This window comes from Eulemur rufifrons, chromosome 19, assembly GCF_041146395.1.
Source record: "Eulemur rufifrons isolate Redbay chromosome 19, OSU_ERuf_1, whole genome shotgun sequence".
NCBI lineage: Eukaryota > Metazoa > Chordata > Mammalia > Primates > Lemuridae > Eulemur > Eulemur rufifrons.
Window position 1 is genome coordinate 30,579,967 of NC_091001.1, and position 10,848 is coordinate 30,590,814.

Genomic DNA, 10,848 nt, shown 5'->3' on the forward strand with positions numbered 1-10,848 from the left:
GAGGGGACACCACACCACTGTTCTGCTGTCCATGAGACTGCAGCTGGGTTAGGTGCCCTGCTTACTCCCACCACCTAGCACTTCTCTGCTGGTGGAAACTCTGCAAAGTGTGAATGAGCTTGCTCCAGCTCTGTGTCCTGCTTCAACACTTGGATCCTAGAGCAGCTCAAGAACTCATAAAATCCCCCTTAACTGCTTCTTCTTTTTCATTTTAATATGAAACACTTTATAAATTTTCATGCTATCTTTGTGCAGGGGCCCTGTTCATGTCTGCATTGTTCAAATTTTAGCGTATGGGCTGCTGAAACCAGCACCCCCTAAATCACTTCTTAGTGATCACTCCTGGCTCTGGCTGCCTTTTATATAGGGGCTATGATTCAGTTCATGGGGTTGATTGAGGAACAGACAACTTTTCACTGTCTTCACAATTCTTGTCTTCTACCACCCTCCTTTTCCTTAATGCACCCATGGTCAAAATTCTTTCCTTCTCTCTCAGAAACACGTAAGTAATGACAGCCAATGTTTAGTGACTGCAAAGTATAAACCAGATATTTTCCTGTGTTTTATATGTATTAAAGCATATTGTCCTCAAAACCATTTGAGGTATATAATATTATTTTTCCTTATTTTACAAATAAGATGAACGAGGCATGAAGATGTTAGGGTACTTGCCCAGCATTTTGTAGCTAGAATGTAGTGGAGCTGAACTATAAACCTAGGCCCGTTGGCTTTAGTTGACAAGCTCTTAGCTACTGGCTATTCTGCCTCTTGTGGATTACTAACTTGAGTCGCGTTAGCAAATTCCTGTGCCCCAAAATCACAATCCCCAATTTGGGTTTAATTCTCCATGCCATATACAATCTCCACTGATATTTCAAGACTCAGATCTCATTTTTATCTGCAGACCCCCCTGACTATTTCCTTCATGGTGCCACCATTGCCCCTGTCAGCCATTTCTCCTATGACACACAGTACCCTAGGACACTTTTTATTAATAAGATGCCATATTTTATTAAGGTATAATTTACATTCAATAAAATATAAAGATTATAGGTGTACAGTTTAATCAGTTTTGACAATGCATACAATCTGTATAACCCACATCCCTGTAAGATATGGAATAGTTCCGTCACCCCAGGAAGTTTTCTTACACCCTTCCAGCCAATTCCTGCACATCTGTGTCCCCTAAAGCAGCCACTACTCTGATTTCTTTCACCCTTGGTTTCAGGTTTTCCCAGAACTTCACAATAAATGGACTCATAGAGTACATGCCTTTTTGTGTTTGTTCTTATTTCGCTAAGCACAATGTTTTGGAGATTCATCCATATTGTTACATGTATCACTAGTGTATTCATTTTATTACTACTATGGAATAGTATTCCATCATATAAATATATTGGAATTTGTTTATTCAATATATATCATGAAATTTGTTTATTTTTCTCTTGGGACATTTGAATTTCTTTTTTTTAAATTTTTGCCTTTCATGAATAAAGAGCTCTTAACTATTCTTGGGTAAATATTTTTGTGCACCTGGAACTCAAGCGTTTATTTGTCTTAGGTAAACACAGAGAAGTGGAATTCATGGATCATAGGGTAAAGTGTATGTTTAGTTTTACAAAAAAACTGCCAAACCATTTTCCAAAGTGGTTGTACCATTTTACATGTGCACCAATAATGCATGAGAGTTCCAGTTGCTCCCTATCTTCATCAATACCTGTTATTTTCAGTTTTTTAAATTTTACCTATTTTAGCAGATATGCAGTGGTATTACTATGTGGTTTTAATTTGCATTTCCCTGATGATTAATGATGTTGAGCACTTGGTTATGTGCTTTTAGCCATTCACATATCTTCCTTTATGAGATGTCTATTCCAGTATTTTCCTTTCCACCTACCCCCTCTCCCATTTTTATGTAGTTTGACTTTTTATTTTTGAGTTGTAGGTGTTCTTTATATATTCTGGGTATGGTTCTGTGTGATATTAATACTGCAAATATTCTTCTATCATTGTGTGTCTTACTAGCCATTTTTAATGGTGTCTTTTAAACAATAGATGTTTTAAATTTTGATGAAGTCAAATTTATCATTTTTTTCTTTTATGGCTAATACTTCCAAGGGTCTGTCTAGAAATTCTTGACTACACCAATGTTGTGAAGATATTCTCCTATACTTCATAGTTTGCCTTTTACATTTAGGCCTATAATCTATTTAGAACTATTTTGTGTGTGTGTAGTGTGAGGTAAGCATTTATATTTACCTGTATATTTACCATTTTGGTACTTACTCTTTGTGTGGATGTATGTGTGTGCACAGTGTATATGTGTAGATCTGAGTATTCATCTGATACAAATTCTCTTTAGCCTGAAGAACTTTCTTTAATTTGTTTTTCTTTCCTGTTTTTTTTTTTTTGCAGAATTATTTTTCTTTTTTCTTTTTTGGTGGTAAGAATATAATATGAGATCTATTCTTTTAAAAAAATTTTAAGTACACAATACAATATTGTTAACTATTGTTTGACTATCTTAGATACTTCATATAAATGGAAAGGTTCAGGATTTATACTTCTGTTACTGACTTATTTCACTTAGTATAGTATTCTCCAGGTTCATTTATATTCTTAAATGTGGCAGAATTTCCTTCTTTTCAAAGGCTGAATAATAACCCATTGTATGTATATTCCATATTTTCCTTATTTATTCACCTGTCAATGGATGTTTGTTTCCATATCTTGGCTTTTTTGAATAATGCTGCAGTGAGCATAGGCATACAGATATTTCTTTGAAATCCTGATTTTATTTCCCTTGGATGTATAAGCAGAAGTAGGATTGCTGGATCATATGGTAGTTCCATTTACAATTTTTTGAGAAAACTCCACACTATTTTCATAGTGAATATACCGATTCTACATTTCCACCATCACTGTGCAAGAGTTCCAATTTCTCAACATTTTCACCTACACTGATTATCTTTTCTTTTCTTTTTTTTGGTAATAACATACTAACAGTTGTGAGGTGATATCTCATTGTGGTTTTCATTTGCATTTTCTGATGATGAGTAATGTTGAACCTTTTTTTTCATTTACCTTTGGCTATTTGTATGTCTTCCTTGGAGAAATGTCTATTCAAGTCCTTTGGCCATTTTTAAATTGGGTTAGTTGTCTTTTTTGTTATTGAGTTGTAGAAGTTCCTTGTATATTTAGGATATTAGTCACTTATTAAATATATGATTTGTAAATATTTTCTCCCATTCTGTAGATTACCTTTTACTCTGCTGATTGTTTCCTTTGCTGTACAGAAGCTTTTTAATTTGATGTAGTCCCACTTGCCTATTTTTGCTTTTGTTGCTTGTGCTTTTGGTATCATATTCAAGAAACCATTGCCAAGACCAATGTTATGAAGCTTTTCTTCTATGTTTTCTTCTAAGAGTTTTACAGTTTTAGATCATATGTTTAAGCTTTTAATTCATTATAATTTTTTTTAAGATAATAGTCCAATTTCATTCATTTATATGTGGGTAGTCAGTTTTCCCAACTAGTTCTTGAAAAGACTATTCTTTCTGCTTTGTGTATTCTTGGCACCTTGTCAAAGATCAGTTGACTGAATATCCATTAGTTTTTCTGTTCCATTAGTTCATCTGTATATATTTATTCCAGACCCATACTTCTTTGATTGCTCTAGGTTTATAATATAGTTTGAAATTAGGAAGTGTGATACCTTAAGATTTGTTCTTCTTCTTCTAGATTGCTTTGGCTATTGAGGATCTTTTGCAGTTCCATATAGATTTTAGGTTTTTTTTCTATTACTGTAAAAAATGTCATTGGGATTTTGATAGGGATTGCATTGAATTTGTAGATTGCTTTAGGAAGTATAGAAATTTCAACAATATTAAGTTCTCTAGTCCATGGGCATGGGATATATTTCCATATATTTGTGTCTTTCATTTCTTTTGTCAATGTTATATCATTTCTGTGTACAAGTCCTTTACCTCTTTGTTTAAATTTATGTCTAAATATTTTAGTCTTTTTCATGCTGTCATAAATGAGATTGTTTTACTAATTTTCATTTTTGGATACTTTGTTGTTAGTGTGTAGAAACACTGCTGTTAGTGTGTGATTTTTGTGGGGGGTTTTTTGGTGTGAAAACTCTTAACTGGATTCTGGACCTCGAAGAAAGGTATTTTGGTCCATATATAATTGTTAAATTGGTGCTTCTTTGGGAGATCCAGGGATGGTACTTCCTCTTCCACTATTTCGCTGACATTACTTTCCCCTATGTGTTCATGAATTTAGGTCTGCTGGTGATGAATGCTCTCAATTTTATGTATCTAGAAAGTCTCTATTTTTTATCTTTATTTTTGAAGCATATTTTGTTGGAGATAGAATTCTAGGATCAAAATAAAAATAAGAACCCTAAGCATGGTATTTCATTGCCTCCTGGCTAGCTTTGTTCCTGATGAGACCTCAACAGTCATTCTTATTGTTCCCTTGTAGGTAATGTGTCCCATATCTACAAATGATTTTAAAATGTTCTTTTTGTCTTTGGTTTTTAGCAATTTTATTATGATATGCCTAGATGTATTTATCCTTTTCGAGGTCTGATGACGTATTTAGTTTATATTTATTTTAGTCTGTGCTGCTTTAACAAAATACTTGAGACTAGATAATTTATAAAAAATCAGAAATTTATTTCTCACAGTTCTGGCAGGTTTGGAGTCAAAGATGAAGGCACCAGCAGGTTTGGTATCTGGTGAGGGTCTGCTCTTCACTTCCAAGATAGTGCCTTGTTGCTGCATCCTTCAGAGAGAAGGACCACTGTGACCTCACGTGGCAAAGGGGATGGAAGGGAAGAAGAGGAGCAAACTCCCTCTGTCAAGCCCTTTTATTTTTTGTACCTAAGCCCATTCGTGAAGGTGAAACTCTTAAAACTCAATCACTTCTCTGAGACTGCACCTCCCAACACTGTTGCATTGGGGATTAAGTTTCAACATATATTTTGGAGAGGACAAAAGCATTCAAACCATAGCAATATTTTTCATTAAATTTGTAACATATGTGACCAATATTTGTTTAATTTTTTTGTCCAAATTTCTATGACCTACTTTTATGAGAGATTTAGTTACATATTTCTTAGACTACTTGTCATTGTCTCACAAAGGTTCTGCACACTTTTTTTTTCTTCTGTGCTTCAATTTGAATTGATTTTATTGTCATATGTTTAAGTCACTAATATGTTCTTGGATATTATACAATTTGTCATTAAAATACTCTATTGAATTTATAACTTCAGATATTGTATATTTTTAGGTCTAGGATTTTTATTTAGATTGCTTTTATAGTTTCAATTCATCTCTTTATATTTCTATTTCTGTTATCTTGCCATAGTATGTTTCCTTTAATATTTTGAACATATTTTATAATAGTTGTTTAAGTGTTCACTTTAAAGTCTGCTAAACTCAATATCACTTGGGGGCCTACCTCTATTGGCTTGTTTTTCTCTTCTTTGTGAGTGACTTTTTCCTACTTCTCTGCATTTCTAATAACATTTTCTTTTGTGTTTGAGATTGAAATTATACACAGTTGAATGTTTCAATGTTGTTGTCTTCCTTTAAGGATTGTTGAGTTTTGGTTTGGTAGCTGGTTAATTTACTTGCGGATCTGCTTGATTTTCTTTGAGAATTTTTTAAACTTTGTTAGAGTGAATGAGAGGAGTTCATACTCTAGGCTCAGAGGACAACTACTCCTCAGCAGAGCCTTTCTGGTGTCTCAGCAGAAGGCCTGACTTTCTGGTAAGTCTGCCCACTCTGTATGCCTGGAGATCCAACATGGCTCAGGTCTTTGCTATCCCCAGAATTTGTTCTATTCACAATTTCCTGGTCACCATTCTTTGTCAGCAGTTAGGGGTTGAATTGTATCTCCCCAAAATTTATATGTTGAATTACTAACCTCCATTGCCTCAAAATGTGAGCTTATTTGGAAATAGGGTCATCACACACGTAATTAGCAAGCTGACGTCATACTTGAGTAGAGTGGGACCCACAGCCAGTATGGCTGGTGACCTTATGAAAAAGGGAAATTTGGATGTAGACATGCACATGGGGAGAACACCATGTTATGATGAAGGCACAGATTGAGGCGATGTATTCACTAGCCCTCAAATGCCAAAGATTACCAGAAACCATCAATAGCTAGTGGAGAGGCCTGGGACACTCTTCCCTCTTGGACTTCCAGATTCCAGAACTCCGAGACAAATTTCTGTTGTTTAAGCCACCAGGTTGGTGGTACTTTGTTATGGCAGCCTTAGCAAACTAACATACCAGGATCTACAAGTATTTTCCATAGAGTGTACAGCTTAATTATTGGCCTAGGACTCAAGAAGACCCCTAAGAATATTTCTGGATCTCCTTCTCTGCATAGTTTCCTCCTTTTTAAAATTCTGCCTCACAAATTCCAGCTGCCTTATCTGTCTTTTTCATCTCTGCCTCCTCAACTTAAGGGAGATTGTACTCTGTTCAAGCTTCATCTCCCTGCAGTACAGGCTAGAACATTTCCCCAGGACGGAAGCTGTCATGGGTCACTCCTGTGTTCCTCTTGTCTCAGGCAGGGCAGCCCCACAATGCCTATTGCCCAAAGTCTGAATTGTTTCATGTGTCTCATACATACAAACATACAAAGTTTATGTTAGGAGGGTACTCCTGTAACAATTACTCTCTCATGAGCATCTAGAGTATACACACACACACACACACACACACACACGGCTACCCCTTTGAATGGACAACTACATGAGAAGTGATACTTGTTATGTTCTTCTCTTTCAAAATTGTCCACCATAGGAAAGAATGCATTAATTCAATTCATTCTTCTTTCCTTCCTTCTGTCCTTGACTCTTCTAGGCACTTAGAGAAGAAAATAATATCTGTTCTTTACTATTGCAAAATGCAGACAAGTAAAATTACAATTGCAACATGGTTTAATATGTGCTTTAGAAGAGTAAGACAGGACATTTTGGAAACACTGATGAGAAGTGCCTCCCACTGTCACTTGGTATTCAGCAAGTGCTCAATAAATGCTTGTTCAAGTGCAAATGCCACAATTTGTTCTATAGGATTTCAAAATACATCATTAATTTGTTCATTTAACAAATATTTACTCAGTACCTACTGATGTGATAAGCTCTGTTCCAGGATATAAAAAACGGCTGCAAACAAAAGAGTCAAAAGTATTTCTTAAGCAAATCTATAAATTCAGAATACCTTATTAATAAATTTATTTCATAGACATTTATTAGGTGCTTACTGTGTTGCAGGTACAGTTCTAGAAGTCTTATCTATTCCCTAAAACATTTAGTGAAAATGGTCTATCGCTGAAATTATTTGGAAACAACTTTAAAACTCAGTTTCTGATTAAGGCACATGAATATAATAAATGTGATCAAATTTAGATAACAAAGTGAATATGAAGCAGACCACCCTGGGAGGATCTTCAAAGGAGATGATCAGGAAATAATTGCCTGATTCTTGTATTCTGTCACCTACTTTGAGAACACAGGGAAAAGGAGAGAAAGAATTATGAGGGTTTTTCTTCGTAGAGAGTTTCTCCTGAACGTGACTCTCAACCCTTTATCCTTTACATCTTTCTCATGCCTGGAGGACTTCAATGGAACCACTCCTAAAGCTTCAGTTATGTTCCCTGAAGCTGGTTGATACCAAAAACTGAGGCAGACTATCACCTCAGGAAAGCTATTGCAACCCATGACAAGTCAGAGAAAATAGAATACAGTGCTGGGGAAGTAACCAGTGGAGGAAGAAGAAACACAAGAGCATGTTTCACAGACCGGATGATGATAGAACAAGGCTGGAGCCATTTCAAGTTCTGCCCAAGAAGACTGCCTGGGAGTCCATTTGGACTCTAATGACACTGTGGATGTGGAGCTTATCTTTGGGGAATCTAGATGCAGAAAGCAACCAGCTAAAGCAGGAGCATTGCCTGTGTCAGAGGAGTTGTAGGTCCAGGAGGGAAGCTTCCAAACAACTCTCAAAGCACTCATGAAAAGAGTTAGTTTTACTCATTTTCTAGGTCCAGAGAGCATAGAGCCACCCACACAAGAAAAACCGCCCTTTCTCTTCTTCTTTTTCTTGGCAGCCCTCTCTCTTTGACTTTTATGGGGTGTAGAATAGTAGGCAGTAAGTAGGGGAGTTGATGAAAGAGAAACAGAACAGAAGCCAAACACACACTTCTCCAAGGACAGCTGCCCACCTGGCCTAAGGTGGAGTTGGGAGGTAGGAGAAGTCCAGACCTGAATAAGGATTGACATATTAAACAGTGTCTTGATCAGATATTTTCAGTAACCAAACTGAGATTGTGTTTTACAACTTGGTATGACTGGAGGACTACAAGAATAAAATGAAACGGTATGTTTCTTGACAATTTTTTACTTTGTCCTTCTGAATAAGTTTGAGAAAGGCAATAAGAAACAAACATTCAATGTTTTTTTTTAATTACATCCAATGAATTATGCTTGTCTAATTGACTGGCTGCATTTTGAAAATGCTCTTTTCAGTTATTACCAGTGATTTCATGAATTCCTTCTCCAATTCTCAGACCAGAGGAATTCTGTCAATATTGTTCATAGACCAGCACAATTTTAGAGCCCATCCCACTCGGAAAGTCAAGGATTTTCTAACCTGTTTGCCAAGGTTATCATAAGGCTCGAGTCTGGGTGTTGAGGAATCTGAGTGTCAGGGAATCATTTTCTCAGCTCCAAGAAGTTTGGTCAGAGACCTTGAGAGGGATTATGATGTTGGTTTGGGGTGGGGGGGATTCACTTAAATGAATTGGAAGTTTTCTTTCAATGTGGAGACTTTTTATTCCGCAAGGGTGAAGATGGGAAATGGGAGCGTAACTGAAAAGCACACTAATGATGATGGACAGGTATGAGGGCTACACCAGAAGCTATTTCTGGTGACTACTGCACACACTGCCTCTCTTGGCTATTTCTTGGGTAACTCTCCCCAGTTCCACTTGGAAAGACAAACAGCATTAAAACTAAAGAAAGTTCAACAGCTGACGCTGTGGCATTCGAATTATCACCCAACAAAATTGCTATCTGCAGCCAAAGGACACCTTGTCACAGCGTCAGAGCAAGTGTGGCCAAAAGCACCCTGGGGAAAAAGAGAAGCCTGTCTAGACACATTGGAACATCTCGTGTGCCTAATTAAACAGTCCCTCTTCACACAGCCGGTGCTGTGTGAAAAGTTTGCTTGTTTATTAATTACTTGTGGAACACACCTTTAAAGAGCTGTCCTGCACTTTATCCCCTTCCACGGATTCACGGAAATTGGGGGAATGAAGGGGTGGTAGGGATCAAAAAATCCAATCCTGTAAGTTTCCAGAAGAGAAAAAATGAAGATCAAAGAGATACAGTGACAAGGCTGAGCAGTGAGTTGGTGGCAATGACAGCATTAGAATCCAGGTTCTGACAGCTGGTCCAGAGCCTTTTCCACCATGCCAGCCTCCCCGTCACGTAGGCAGACAACGTGGCCACCCCAGAGTGTTTCCGGGCAAGCTCTTGGCTGCAATTTCTTTCCCCTACATGACTATATTATTTATTAGCATTCCCCCATTCCTGGGCTGTTAGTCTGGCTGTCTGATTTAAACACTTAAATGCTCCTGAATGGAGTCACACAGCCTAGGCTCAGCTTCTACTAGAAGCAAATCCTGAGACAAAGATTTGAGGGCAAGTAGTTTATTTTAGGGGTGATCCTGTGAAAACTTGTGTCTGACGCCTTTTGTGCAGCTCTAACAAGGTACCTGAAACTGGGTAATTTATAAATGATAGAAATTTACTTCTCACAGTTCTGGAAGCTGAGAAGACCAAGATGAAGGTTCTGGCAGGTGTGGTGTCTAGAGAGGGGCCTCTTGCCCTGTCTTCACGGGGAGAAAGGCAGAAGGGCAAGAAGGGCTGACGCTAGCTCCCTCCAGCCCTTTTATAAGGCACTAATCCATTCCTGAGGATGGAAACGTCATGACTTAATCACTTCCCAAGGGGCCCCACCTCTTAATAACATCACAATGAGGATTAAGATTCAACATGAATTTTGGAGGGAACATATTCAGCCATAGCAACTGGCATGGGAGTGGGAAGGAGACAGGGAAGACAAGAAACCAAGGCAGGATATGCTGTTGAAAAGATAACTGCTATGAGCAACCAAGGCTCATACCTTTGGGGAACTCTAAGAGGAAATGTCACATGTGCTCCAGAATTGTCCCATTGGAACGGTGAGAAAGTTAGGGTACTTATCCCCCAACTGCCATATGCTGTCAGTTGAGAGCTATTCCCAGGGGACATTGACTATATGTATGTGTATCTCTCTCTCTCTCTCTCTCTCTCTTTTTTGTCTGACATGCTAGGACCAAGCCCTCAGACAGAGAGTCAACTATGTTTGTAGAGGGTCTCCATGGGCATGTCGTGGAACACAAGATAAGCATGAAGTATAGAGAGAACCTGCTACTATGTTGCAGTCTACCAGTCCTTCCCAGCTTAGTACAAACTAGACTGTCTGAATGCTTTCATCGATGATATCTGATTGACCATAGAGCAGTAAGGAAAATGGTAGATTTGCTGGGAGGGGGAGGAGCCATGGTGGAAAGTTTGGGTAAACAGAGTACTACCGAGAGGCCACGGGCTCACATGGTTGAGATGAATTTACAATGCAGGGTTCTGGAGAGCTGACCTGTTTATAGTTGCTTGGAACACCTTAACGAACTACAGCCGGAGATTTATAGTCACCAGCCTCCTGCCACCTTCCTCCCCACTTCTACTCCCACTCCCAATTTTAGGAAAGAAAG

The 10,848-nt window shown here is 37.9% G+C and overlaps 1 non-coding gene across 1 annotated transcript; it reads right to left on the reverse strand.

The window, feature by feature from the left end:
- Positions 1-210: 210 nt before the first annotated feature.
- Positions 211-316, reverse strand: LOC138400418 (U6 spliceosomal RNA). The gene has a single exon (XR_011236305.1). It is a non-coding gene; the product is annotated as a U6 spliceosomal RNA (small nuclear RNA).
- Positions 317-10,848: the final 10,532 nt, after the last annotated feature.